Source organism: Pristiophorus japonicus, unplaced genomic scaffold (genome assembly GCF_044704955.1).
Source record: "Pristiophorus japonicus isolate sPriJap1 unplaced genomic scaffold, sPriJap1.hap1 HAP1_SCAFFOLD_334, whole genome shotgun sequence".
In the NCBI taxonomy this organism is placed as follows: Eukaryota; Metazoa; Chordata; class Chondrichthyes; family Pristiophoridae; genus Pristiophorus; species Pristiophorus japonicus.
The window spans coordinates 716916-730000 of record NW_027253150.1 but is presented as its reverse complement, the minus strand read 5'-3'; the positions used below and the strand labels follow the sequence as shown (position 1 = coordinate 730000).

The 13085-nt window shown below is 43.6% G+C and overlaps 8 non-coding genes across 8 annotated transcripts; all 8 read right to left on the bottom strand.

Moving 5' to 3' along the window:
• Positions 1–1310: 1310 nt before the first annotated feature.
• Positions 1311–1382, bottom strand: trnad-guc (transfer RNA aspartic acid (anticodon GUC)). Its single transcript has one exon. It is a non-coding gene; the product is annotated as a tRNA-Asp (tRNA).
• A 1878-nt stretch (positions 1383–3260) lies between these two features.
• trnad-guc (transfer RNA aspartic acid (anticodon GUC)) lies at positions 3261–3332 on the bottom strand. The gene has a single exon. It is a non-coding gene; the product is annotated as a tRNA-Asp (tRNA).
• Positions 3333–5211: 1879 nt separating this feature from the next.
• Positions 5212–5283, bottom strand: trnad-guc (transfer RNA aspartic acid (anticodon GUC)). Its single transcript has one exon. It is a non-coding gene; the product is annotated as a tRNA-Asp (tRNA).
• Positions 5284–6864: 1581 nt separating this feature from the next.
• Positions 6865–6946, bottom strand: trnas-aga (transfer RNA serine (anticodon AGA)). The gene has a single exon. It is a non-coding gene; the product is annotated as a tRNA-Ser (tRNA).
• A 216-nt stretch (positions 6947–7162) lies between these two features.
• Positions 7163–7234, bottom strand: trnad-guc (transfer RNA aspartic acid (anticodon GUC)). Its single transcript has one exon. It is a non-coding gene; the product is annotated as a tRNA-Asp (tRNA).
• A 1581-nt stretch (positions 7235–8815) lies between these two features.
• trnas-aga (transfer RNA serine (anticodon AGA)) lies at positions 8816–8897 on the bottom strand. Its single transcript has one exon. It is a non-coding gene; the product is annotated as a tRNA-Ser (tRNA).
• Positions 8898–9113: 216 nt separating this feature from the next.
• Positions 9114–9185, bottom strand: trnad-guc (transfer RNA aspartic acid (anticodon GUC)). Its single transcript has one exon. It is a non-coding gene; the product is annotated as a tRNA-Asp (tRNA).
• A 1879-nt stretch (positions 9186–11064) lies between these two features.
• trnad-guc (transfer RNA aspartic acid (anticodon GUC)) lies at positions 11065–11136 on the bottom strand. Its single transcript has one exon. It is a non-coding gene; the product is annotated as a tRNA-Asp (tRNA).
• Positions 11137–13085: the final 1949 nt, after the last annotated feature.

Genomic DNA, 13085 nt, shown 5'->3' with positions numbered 1-13085 from the left:
ACACAGCTCTGTGTAGAGAGAGAGAGAGGCAGAGACCGAGCGACACAGATAGATTTCACAATTTCATTTCATTATCGGTTCAGAGTGACACATAATTACAGAAAATTGTTGATTCAACCGATGAAAATCGGACATCACTGATCAGAATGGGAGGAAATCTGTGTTAAAATAAATAGAAACCAGGAGTGGGGAAGAACCCACGGTGGAAAACCCTTTGAAGTTTAAGGCCAACGACATAACCACTCGGTTATCCTGGCCCTGTGAGAGCTTGGATTCTGTCTCTGTGACAAACTGGGCTTCAACACCAACCCCACATACAAGCACATGCACATAGTCTTTTAGTGAGCATTTACGAACATTTTGAGGAATATTGACACGGGGGCAACTCTCCTACTCTGTTTCGAGTAATGCTCTGGGACCTTCATATCCACCCGAGGGTGCAGACGGAGCTTCAATTTAACATTTCATCCGAAAGTCAACAGCTTCAACATTGCAAAATTCCCCAAGTGCAGCACTTGAGTGTTAGCCAAGATGATATGCTCAAGTCCAAGGAATGCGACTTGAAGACACAAACTCCTGATTCAGTCGAGAATGCTGCCACTGAAACAAAGCCGATACAAAAGTTCACAACCGTATTATTTTCCCCAAGTCTTTTTTATAAGTTCCAGGACATACCAAATTCATGGTGATGATTTCCACAGACAGTTGCACATACACAGAGACAAAAATAGAGATAGACAGACACAGAGACACAGATAACCAAAAATTTACACGCACCAACGGGCATGCACAGCTGCCTTAGACATCTCGAGGGATAGACAGGCTGAATCACTGTCGCAACTATGACTGATTGTTGCGATTTTTTAATCGGATGTATCGTGAATATTGCAGATTAATAAAATTGAGAACAAATGTCAGTGTTGAAAGGTGTGGGACGTTATTCCAATTATCACATGATCAGTTTGGTAGCGAACTGGTTAAATTGTGAAATGGAATGAAAAATGCTGAGAACCGTAGTCGACAGGATTCGAAGCTACGCGGGAAAATCCCAATGGATTTCTAGTCCATCGCCTTAACCACTCGGCCACGACTACTGTGTCGCTGGCTTTTTAAACGTTACTCAGAAAAAACTCAGTCATCCATCTCTGTGCAGCAGACGGCCAAAGAATCCTGAAAAAGTCTCCGTTTGCAAAAAATCTGGAAGAGGCAAACTCCTCCACATGTATTTTCACAGTTCGATTTCGCTCTGGAATTTTTAATATGTATCTACCAAGAAACAGAAGTAAAAATCAACATTTTGAAACATCTGCCTCCCCGTCGGGGAATTGAACCCCGGTCTCCCGCGTGACAGGTGGGGATACTTACCACTATACTAACGAGGAACTGACGGATAGCTGCTCTGTCGGAGCAGGAATCGAGCTGTGAACAGAACTGGACACCATGAGAAGTCGACAGACACATTGAGAGACAGATACAAACCGACAAACAGGGAGAGACAGACACCGAGATAGAGACAACGAGAGACAGAAAGTGTGAGACTGAGAAGGAGAGGCAGATTGGGTGAGAAAAAGACTCAAACACATACAGAGACAGAGATTTGTGTGTTTGATCTATTAAGAGAGAAAGGGAAAGAGTGAGAGAAAGACAATGATAAAGACAGTGACAAGGAGAGAGACAGAGAGAGAGAAAGAGACAGAGACTAAAACAGAAAATGATGGAAACACTTCTCAGGTTAGAGGCAGGGACTAACAGAGACAGGCAAAGAAATGGACAGACCGAAATGATGGGAAAGAGAGAGCCAGTCAGACAAAGAATCTGAGAGAATCCCATTGGAACAGACGTGGGCACCGTGAGAAAGAGACAGATTGAGAGACTGAGACAAACGGAGAAACAGGGACAGACAGAGTGAGTCAGACTGAGAGAGACAAAGACTCAGACATACAAACACATACACAGCTCTGTGTAGAGAGAGAGAGAGGCAGAGACCGAGCGACACAGATACATTTCACAATTTCATTTCATTATCGGTTCAGAGTGACACATAGTTACAGAAAATTGTTGATTCAACCGATGAAAATCGGACATCACTGATCAGAATGGGAGGAAATCTGTGTTAAAATAAATAGAAACCAGGAGTGGGGAAGAACCCACGGTGGAAAACCCTTTGAAGTTTAAGGCCAACGACATAACCACTCGGTTATCCTGGCCCTGTGAGAGCTTGGATTCTGTCTCTGTGACAAACTGGGCTTCAACACCAACCCCACATACAAACACATGCACATAGTCTTTTAGTGAGCATTTACGAACATTTTGAGGAATATTGACACGGGGGCAACTCTCCTACTCTGTTTCGAGTAATGCTCTGGGACCTTCATATCCACCCGAGGGTGCAGACGGAGCTTCAATTTAACATTTCATCCGAAAGTCAACAGCTTCAACATTGCAAAATTCCCCAAGTGCTGCACTTGAGTGTTAGCCAAGATGATATGCTCAAGTCCAAGGAGTGCGACTTGAAGACACAAACTCCTGATTCAGTCGAGAATGATGCCACTGAACCAAAGCCGATACAAAAGTTCACAACCGTATTATTTTCCCCAAGTCTTTTTTATAAGTTCCAGGACATACCAAATTCATGGTGATGATTTCCACAGACAGTTGCACATACACAGAGACAAAAATAGAGATAGACAGACACAGAGACACAGATAACCAAAAATCTACACGCACCAACGGCCATGCACAGCTGCCTTAGACATCTCGAGGGATAGACAGGCTGAATCACTGTCGCAACTATGACTGATTGTTGCGATTTTTTAATCGGATGTATCGTGAATATTGCAGATTAATAAAATTGAGAACAAATGTCAGTGTTGAAAGGTGTGGGACGTTATTCCAATTATCACATGATCAGTTTGGTAGCGAACTGGTTAAATTGTGAAATGGAATGAAAAATGCTGAGAATCGTAGTCGACAGGATTCGAACCTACGCGGGAAAATCCCAATGGATTTCTAGTCCATCGCCTTAACCACTCGGCCACGGCTACTGTGTCGCTGGCTTTTTAAACGTTACTCAGAAAAAACTCAGTCATCCATCTCTGTGCAGCAGACGGCCAAAGAATCCTGAAAAAGTCTCCGTTTGCAAAAAATCTGGAAGAGGCAAACTCCTCCACATGTATTTTCACAGTTCGATTTCGCTCTGGAATTTTTAATATGTATCTACCAAGAAACAGAAGTAAAAATCAACATTTTGAAACATCTGCCTCCCCGTCGGGGAATTGATCCCCGGTCTCCCGCGTGACAGGCGAGGATACTTACCACTATACTAACGAGGAACTGACGGATAGCTGCTCTGTCGGAGCAGGAATCGAGCTGTGAACAGAACTGGACACCATGAGAAGTCGACAGACACATTGAGAGACAGAGACAAACCGACAAACAGGGAGAGACAGACACCGAGATAGAGACAACGAGAGACAGAAAGTGTGAGACTGAGAAGGAGAGGCAGATTGGGTGAGAAAAAGACTCAAACACATACAGAGACAGAGATTTGTGTGTTTGATCTATTAAGAGTGAAAGGGAAAGAGTGAGAGAAAGACAATGATAAAGACAGTGACAAGGAGAGAGACAGATAGAGAGAAAGAGATAGAGACTAAAACAGAAAATGATGGAAATACTTCTCAGGTTAGAGGCAGGGACTAACAGAGACAGGCAAAGAAATGGACAGACCGAAATGATGGGAAAGAGAGAGCCAGTCAGACAAAGAATCTGAGAGAATCCCATTGGAACAGACGTGGGCACCGTGAGAAAGAGACAGATTGAGAGACTGAGACAAACGGAGAAACAGGGACAGACAGAGTGAGTCAGACTGAGAGAGACAAAGACTCAGACATACAAACACATACACAGCTCTGTGTAGAGAGAGAGAGAGGCAGAGACCGAGCGACACAGATACATTTCACAATTTCATTTCATTATCGGTTCAGAGTGACACATAGTTACAGAAAATTGTTGATTCAACCGATGAAAATCGGACATCACTGATCAGAATGGGAGGAAATCTGTGTTAAAATAAATAGAAACCAGGAGTGGGGAAGAACCCACGGTGGAAAACCCTTTGAAGTTTAAGGCCAACGACATAACCACTCGGTTATCCTGGCCCTGTGAGAGCTTGGATTCTGTCTCTGTGACAAACTGGGCTTCAACACCAACCCCACATACAAACACATGCACATAGTCTTTTAGTGAGCATTTACGAACATTTTGAGGAATATTGACACGGGGGCAACTCTCCTACTCTGTTTCGAGTAATGCTCTGGGACCTTTCATATCCACCCGAGGGTGCAGACGGAGCTTCAATTTAACATTTCATCCGAAAGTCAACAGCTTCAACATTGCAAAATTCCCCAAGTGCTGCACTTGAGTGTTAGCCAAGATGATATGCTCAAGTCCAAGGAGTGCGACTTGAAGACACAAACTCCTGATTCAGTCGAGAATGCTGCCACTGAACCAAAGCCGATACAAAAGTTCACAACCGTATTATTTTCCCCAAGTCTTTTTTATAAGTTCCAGGACATACCAAATTCATGGTGATGATTTCCACAGACAGTTGCACATACACAGAGACAAAAATAGAGATAGACAGACACAGAGACACAGATAACCAAAAATTTACACGCACCAACGGCCATGCACAGCTGCCTTAGACATCTCGAGGGATAGACAGGCTGAATCACTGTCGCAACTATGACTGATTGTTGCGATTTTTTAATCGGATGTATCGTGAATATTGCAGATTAATAAAATTGAGAACAAATGTCAGTGTTGAAAGGTGTGGGACGTTATTCCAATTATCACATGATCAGTTTGGTAGCGAACTGGTTAAATTGTGAAATGGAATGAAAAATGCTGAGAATCGTAGTCGACAGGATTCGAACCTTCGCGGGAAAATCCCAATGGATTTCTAGTCCATCGCCTTAACCACTCGGCCACGGCTACTGTGTCGCTGGCTTTTTAAACGTTACTCAGAAAAAACTCAGTCATCCATCTCTGTGCAGCAGACGGCCAAAGAATCCTGAAAAAGTCTCCGTTTGCAAAAAATCTGGAAGAGGCAAACTCCTCCACATGTATTTTCACAGTTCGATTTCGCTCTGGAATTTTTAATATGTATCTACCAAGAAACAGAAGTAAAAATCAACATTTTGAAACATCTGCCTCCCCGTCGGGGAATTGAACCCCGGTCGCCCGCGTGACAGGCGGGGATACTCACCACTATACTAACGAGGAACTGACGGATCGCTCCTCTGTCGGAGCAGGAATCGAGCTGTGAACAGAACTGGACACCATGAGAAGTCGACAGACACATTGAGAGACAGAGACAAACCGACAAACAGGGAGAGACAGACACCGAGATAGAGACAACGAGAGACAGAAAGTGTGAGACTGAGAAGGAGAGGCAGATTGGGTGAGAAAAAGACTCAAACACATACAGAGACAGAGATTTGTGTGTTTGATCTATTAAGAGAGAAAGGGAAAGAGTGAGAGAAAGACAATGATAAAGACAGTGACAAGGAGAGAGACAGATAGAGAGAAAGAGATAGAGACTAAAACAGAAAATGATGGAAATACTTCTCAGGTTAGAGGCAGGGACTAACAGAGACAGGCAAAGAAATGGACAGACCGAAATGATGGGAAAGAGAGAGCCAGTCAGACAAAGAATCTGAGAGAATCCCATTGGAACAGACGTGGGCACCGTGAGAAAGAGACAGATTGAGAGACTGAGACAAACGGAGAAACAGGGACAGACAGAGTGAGTCAGACTGAGAGAGACAAAGACTCAGACATACAAACACATGCACAGCTCTGTGTAGCGAGAGAGAGAGGCAGAGACCGAGCGACACAGATACATTTCACAATTTCATTTCATTATCGGTTCAGAGTGACACATAGTTACAGAAAATTGTTGATTCAACCGATGAAAATCGGACATCACTGATCAGAATGGGAGGAAATTTGTGTTAAAATAAATAGAAACCAGGAGTGGGGAAGAACCCACGGTGGAAAACCCTTTGAAGTTTAAGGCCAACGACATAACCACTCGGTTATCCTGGCCCTGTGAGAGCTTGGATTCTGTCTCTGTGACAAACTGGGCTTCAACCCCAGCCCCACATACAAACACATGCACATAGTCTTTTAGTGAGCATTTACGAACATTTTGAGGAATATTGACACGGGGGCAACTCTCCTACTCTGTTTCGAGTAATGCTCTGGGACCTTTCATATCCACCCGAGGGTGCAGACGGAGCTTCAATTTAACATTTCATCCGAAAGTCAACAGCTTCAACATTGCAAAATTCCCCAAGTGCTGCACTTGAGTGTTAGCCAAGATGATATGCTCAAGTCCAAGGAGTGCGACTTGAAGACACAAACTCCTGATTCAGTCGAGAATGCTGCCACTGAACCAAAGCCGATACAAAAGTTCACAACCGTATTATTTTCCCCAAGTCTTTTTTATAAGTTCCAGGACATACCAAATTCATGGTGATGATTTCCACAGACAGTTGCACATACACAGAGACAAAAATAGAGATAGACAGACACAGAGACACAGATAACCAAAAATTTACACGCACCAACGGGCATGCACAGCTGCCTTAGACATCTCGAGGGATAGACAGGCTGAATCACTGTCGCAACTATGACTGATTGTTGCGATTTTTTAATCGGATGTATCGTGAATATTGCAGATTAATAAAATTGAGAACAAATGTCAGTGTTGAAAGGTGTGGGACGTTATTCCAATTATCACATGATCAGTTTGGTAGCGAACTGGTTAAATTGTGAAATGGAATGAAAAATGCTGAGAATCGTAGTCGACAGGATTCGAACCTACGCGGGAAAATCCCAATGGATTTCTAGTCCATCGCCTTAACCACTCGGCCACGACTACTGTGTCGCTGGCTTTTTAAACGTTACTCAGAAAAAACTCAGTCATCCATCTCTGTGCAGCAGACGGCCAAAGAATCCTGAAAAAGTCTCCGTTTGCAAAAAATCTGGAAGAGGCAAACTCCTCCACATGTATTTTCACAGTTCGATTTCGCTCTGGAATTTTTAATATGTATCTACCAAGAAACAGAAGTAAAAATCAACATTTTGAAACATCTGCCTCCCCGTCGGGGAATTGAACCCCGGTCGCCCGCGTGACAGGCGGGGATACTCACCACTATACTAACGAGGAACTGACGGATCGCTCCTCTGTCGGAGCAGGAATCGAGCTGTGAACAGAACTGGACACCATGAGAAGTCGACAGACACATTGAGAGACAGAGACAAACCGACAAACAGGGAGAGACAGACACCGAGATAGAGACAACGAGAGACAGAAAGTGTGAGACTGAGAAGGAGAGGCAGATTGGGTGAGAAAAAGACTCAAACACATACAGAGACAGAGATTTGTGTGTTTGATCTATTAAGAGAGAAAGGGAAAGAGTGAGAGAAAGACAATGATAAAGACAGTGACAAGGAGAGAGACAGATAGAGAGAAAGAGATAGAGACTAAAACAGAAAATGATGGAAATACTTCTCAGGTTAGAGGCAGGGACTAACAGAGACAGGCAAAGAAATGGACAGACCGAAATGATGGGAAAGAGAGAGCCAGTCAGACAAAGAATCTGAGAGAATCCCATTGGAACAGACGTGGGCACCGTGAGAAAGAGACAGATTGAGAGACTGAGACAAACGGAGAAACAGGGACAGACAGAGTGAGTCAGACTGAGAGAGACAAAGACTCAGACATACAAACACATGCACAGCTCTGTGTAGCGAGAGAGAGAGGCAGAGACCGAGCGACACAGATACATTTCACAATTTCATTTCATTATCGGTTCAGAGTGACACATAGTTACAGAAAATTGTTGATTCAACCGATGAAAATCGGACATCACTGATCAGAATGGGAGGAAATTTGTGTTAAAATAAATAGAAACCAGGAGTGGGGAAGAACCCACGGTGGAAAACCCTTTGAAGTTTAAGGCCAACGACATAACCACTCGGTTATCCTGGCCCTGTGAGAGCTTGGATTCTGTCTCTGTGACAAACTGGGCTTCAACCCCAGCCCCACATACAAACACATGCACATAGTCTTTTAGTGAGCATTTACGAACATTTTGAGGAATATTGACACGGGGGCAACTCTCCTACTCTGTTTCGAGTAATGCTCTGGGACCTTTCATATCCACCCGAGGGTGCAGACGGAGCTTCAATTTAACATTTCATCCGAAAGTCAACAGCTTCAACATTGCAAAATTCCCCAAGTGCTGCACTTGAGTGTTAGCCAAGATGATATGCTCAAGTCCAAGGAGTGCGACTTGAAGACACAAACTCCTGATTCAGTCGAGAATGCTGCCACTGAACCAAAGCCGATACAAAAGTTCACAACCGTATTATTTTCCCCAAGTCTTTTTTATAAGTTCCAGGACATACCAAATTCATGGTGATGATTTCCACAGACAGTTGCACATACACAGAGACAAAAATAGAGATAGACAGACACAGAGACACAGATAACCAAAAATTTACACGCACCAACGGGCATGCACAGCTGCCTTAGACATCTCGAGGGATAGACAGGCTGAATCACTGTCGCAACTATGACTGATTGTTGCGATTTTTTAATCGGATGTATCGTGAATATTGCAGATTAATAAAATTGAGAACAAATGTCAGTGTTGAAAGGTGTGGGACGTTATTCCAATTATCACATGATCAGTTTGGTAGCGAACTGGTTAAATTGTGAAATGGAATGAAAAATGCTGAGAATCGTAGTCGACAGGATTCGAACCTACGCGGGAAAATCCCAATGGATTTCTAGTCCATCGCCTTAACCACTCGGCCACGACTACTGTGTCGCTGGCTTTTTAAACGTTACTCAGAAAAAACTCAGTCATCCATCTCTGTGCAGCAGACGGCCAAAGAATCCTGAAAAAGTCTCCGTTTGCAAAAAATCTGGAAGAGGCAAACTCCTCCACATGTATTTTCACAGTTCGATTTCGCTCTGGAATTTTTAATATGTATCTACCAAGAAACAGAAGTAAAAATCAACATTTTGAAACATCTGCCTCCCCGTCGGGGAATTGAACCCCGGTCTCCCGCGTGACAGGCGGGGATACTTACCACTATACTAACGAGGAACTGACGGATAGCTGCTCTGTCGGAGCAGGAATCGAGCTGTGAACAGAACTGGACACCATGAGAAGTCGACAGACACATTGAGAGACAGATACAAACCGACAAACAGGGAGAGACAGACACCGAGATAGAGACAACGAGAGACAGAAAGTGTGAGACTGAGAAGGAGAGGCAGATTGGGTGAGAAAAAGACTCAAACACATACAGAGACAGAGATTTGTGTGTTTGATCTATTAAGAGTGAAAGGGAAAGAGTGAGAGAAAGACAATGATAAAGACAGTGACAAGGAGAGAGACAGATAGAGAGAAAGAGATAGAGACTAAAACAGAAAATGATGGAAATACTTCTCAGGTTAGAGGCAGGGACTAACAGAGACAGGCAAAGAAATGGACAGACCGAAATGATGGGAAAGAGAGAGCCAGTCAGACAAAGAATCTGAGAGAATCCCATTGGAACAGACGTGGGCACCGTGAGAAAGAGACAGATTGAGAGACTGAGACAAACGGAGAAACAGGGACAGACAGAGTGAGTCAGACTGAGAGAGACAAAGACTCAGACATACAAACACATACACAGCTCTGTGTAGAGAGAGAGAGAGGCAGAGACCGAGCGACACAGATACATTTCACAATTTCATTTCATTATCGGTTCAGAGTGACACATAGTTACAGAAAATTGTTGATTCAACCGATGAAAATCGGACATCACTGATCAGAATGGGAGGAAATCTGTGTTAAAATAAATAGAAGCCAGGAGTGGGGAAGAACCCACGGTGGAAAACCCTTTGAAGTTTAAGGCCAACGACATAACCACTCGATTATCCTGGCCCTGTGAGAGCTTGGATTCTGTCTCTGCGACAAACTGGGCTTCAACACCAACCCCACATACAAACACATGCACATAGTCTTTTAGTGAGCATTTACGAACATTTTGAGGAATATTGACACGGGGGCAACTCTCCTACTCTGTTTCGAGTAATGCTCTGGGACCTTTCATATCCACCCGAGGGTGCAGACGGAGCTTCAATTTAACATTTCATCCGAAAGTCAACAGCTTCAACATTGCAAAATTCCCCAAGTGCTGCACTTGAGTGTTAGCCAAGATGATATGCTCAAGTCCAAGGAGTGCGACTTGAAGACACAAACTCCTGATTCAGTCGAGAATGCTGCCACTGAACCAAAGCCGATACAAAAGTTCACAACCGTATTAATTTCCCCAAGTCTTTTTTATAAGTTCCAGGACATACCAAATTCATGGTGATGATTTCCACAGACAGTTGCACATACACAGAGACAAAAATAGAGATAGACAGACACAGAGACACAGATAACCAAAAATTTACACGCACCAACGGGCATGCACAGCTGCCTTAGACATCTCGAGGGATAGACAGGCTGAATCACTGTCGCAACTATGACTGATTGTTGCGATTTTTTAATCGGATGTATCGTGAATATTGCAGATTAATAAAAATGAGAACAAATGTCAGTGTTGAAAGGTGTGGGACGTTATTCCAATTATCACATGATCAGTTTGGTAGCGAACTGGTTAAATTGTGAAGTGGAATGAAAAATGCTGAGAATCGTAGTCGGCAGGATTCGAACCTGTGCGGGAAAAACCCAATGGATTTCTAGTCCATCGACTTAACCACTCGGCCACGACTACTGTGTCGCTGGCTTTTTAAACGTTACTCAGAAAAAACTCAGTCATCCATCTCTGTGCAGCAGACGGCCAAAGAATCCTGAAAAAGTCTCCGTTTGCAAAAAATCTGGAAGAGGCAAACTCCTCCACATGTATTTTCAGAGTTCGATTTCGCTCTGGAATTTTTAATATGTATCTACCAAGAAACAGAAGTAAAAATCAACATTTTGAAACATCTGCCTCCCCGTCGGGGAATTGAACCCCGGTCTCCCGCGTGACAGGCGGGGATACTTACCACTATACTAACGAGGAACTGACGGATAGCTGCTCTGTCGGAGCAGGAATCGAGCTGTGAACAGAACTGGACACCATGAGAAGTCGACAGACACATTGAGAGACAGATACAAACCGACAAACAGGGAGAGACAGACACCGAGATAGAGACAACGAGAGACAGAAAGTGTGAGACTGAGAAGGAGAGGCAGATTGGGTGAGAAAAAGACTCAAACACATACAGAGACAGAGATTTGTGTGTTTGATCTATTAAGAGTGAAAGGGAAAGAGTGAGAGAAAGACAATGATAAAGACAGTGACAAGGAGAGAGACAGATAGAGAGAAAGAGATAGAGACTAAAACAGAAAATGATGGAAATACTTCTCAGGTTAGAGGCAGGGACTAACAGAGACAGGCAAAGAAATGGACAGACCGAAATGATGGGAAAGAGAGAGCCAGTCAGACAAAGAATCTGAGAGAATCCCATTGGAACAGACGTGGGCACCGTGAGAAAGAGACAGATTGAGAGACTGAGACAAACGGAGAAACAGGGACAGACAGAGTGAGTCAGACTGAGAGAGACAAAGACTCAGACATACAAACACATACACAGCTCTGTGTAGAGAGAGAGAGAGGCAGAGACCGAGCGACACAGATACATTTCACAATTTCATTTCATTATCGGTTCAGAGTGACACATAGTTACAGAAAATTGTTGATTCAACCGATGAAAATCGGACATCACTGATCAGAATGGGAGGAAATCTGTGTTAAAATAAATAGAAGCCAGGAGTGGGGAAGAACCCACGGTGGAAAACCCTTTGAAGTTTAAGGCCAACGACATAACCACTCGATTATCCTGGCCCTGTGAGAGCTTGGATTCTGTCTCTGCGACAAACTGGGCTTCAACACCAACCCCACATACAAACACATGCACATAGTCTTTTAGTGAGCATTTACGAACATTTTGAGGAATATTGACACGGGGGCAACTCTCCTACTCTGTTTCGAGTAATGCTCTGGGACCTTTCATATCCACCCGAGGGTGCAGACGGAGCTTCAATTTAACATTTCATCCGAAAGTCAACAGCTTCAACATTGCAAAATTCCCCAAGTGCTGCACTTGAGTGTTAGCCAAGATGATATGCTCAAGTCCAAGGAGTGCGACTTGAAGACACAAACTCCTGATTCAGTCGAGAATGCTGCCACTGAACCAAAGCCGATACAAAAGTTCACAACCGTATTAATTTCCCCAAGTCTTTTTTATAAGTTCCAGGACATACCAAATTCATGGTGATGATTTCCACAGACAGTTGCACATACACAGAGACAAAAATAGAGATAGACAGACACAGAGACACAGATAACCAAAAATTTACACGCACCAACGGGCATGCACAGCTGCCTTAGACATCTCGAGGGATAGACAGGCTGAATCACTGTCGCAACTATGACTGATTGTTGCGATTTTTTAATCGGATGTATCGTGAATATTGCAGATTAATAAAAATGAGAACAAATGTCAGTGTTGAAAGGTGTGGGACGTTATTCCAATTATCACATGATCAGTTTGGTAGCGAACTGGTTAAATTGTGAAGTGGAATGAAAAATGCTGAGAATCGTAGTCGGCAGGATTCGAACCTGTGCGGGAAAAACCCAATGGATTTCTAGTCCATCGACTTAACCACTCGGCCACGACTACTGTGTCGCTGGCTTTTTAAACGTTACTCAGAAAAAACTCAGTCATCCATCTCTGTGCAGCAGACGGCCAAAGAATCCTGAAAAAGTCTCCGTTTGCAAAAAATCTGGAAGAGGCAAACTCCTCCACATGTATTTTCAGAGTTCGATTTCGCTCTGGAATTTTTAATATGTATCTACCAAGAAACAGAAGTAAAAATCAACATTTTGAAACATCTGCCTCCCCGTCGGGGAATTGAACCCCGGTCGCCCGCGTGACAGGCGGGGATACTCAACACTATACTAACGAG